Source organism: Penaeus monodon, chromosome 24 (assembly GCF_015228065.2).
Source record: "Penaeus monodon isolate SGIC_2016 chromosome 24, NSTDA_Pmon_1, whole genome shotgun sequence".
NCBI classification, from domain to species: domain Eukaryota; kingdom Metazoa; phylum Arthropoda; class Malacostraca; order Decapoda; family Penaeidae; genus Penaeus; species Penaeus monodon.
Genome location: NC_051409.1, coordinates 6,503,962 through 6,504,274, shown reverse-complemented (window position 1 = coordinate 6,504,274; position 313 = coordinate 6,503,962). Strand labels below are relative to the sequence as shown.

At 40.3% G+C, this 313-nt stretch overlaps 1 protein-coding gene across 1 annotated transcript in view; it reads right to left on the bottom strand.

The window, feature by feature from the left end:
• The window catches only part of LOC119588518, a gene marked incomplete at both ends in the record, with an annotated part of 7,217 nt that overhangs the window by 5,989 nt on the left and 915 nt on the right, over positions 1 to 313 (bottom strand).

Sequence of the window (313 nt, the reverse complement as noted above, 5' to 3'; positions counted from 1 at the left end):
CGATAATCCGATATCTATATATAAAAATGAGGAGTGTTGGATGTGTGTGTGATGATGGTGTGATGGTGGTGAGGTGAAGGTGGTGTGGTGGATGGTGTGGGATGATGTGTGAGTGTGGATGTGTGAAGAGGTGATGAAGAAGATGATCATAGAGGAGAAGATGATATACTAGATATGGATATGGAATGATGAAGATGATGGAGTACATATTAATATCAATGAATCGAATTGATGAAGCGAATGAAGATGGAAGTTCTGTACCTATGTAATCTGCCCTCTGAGGTAGAAGGTCTGTTGAAGGATAGAAGAAGAC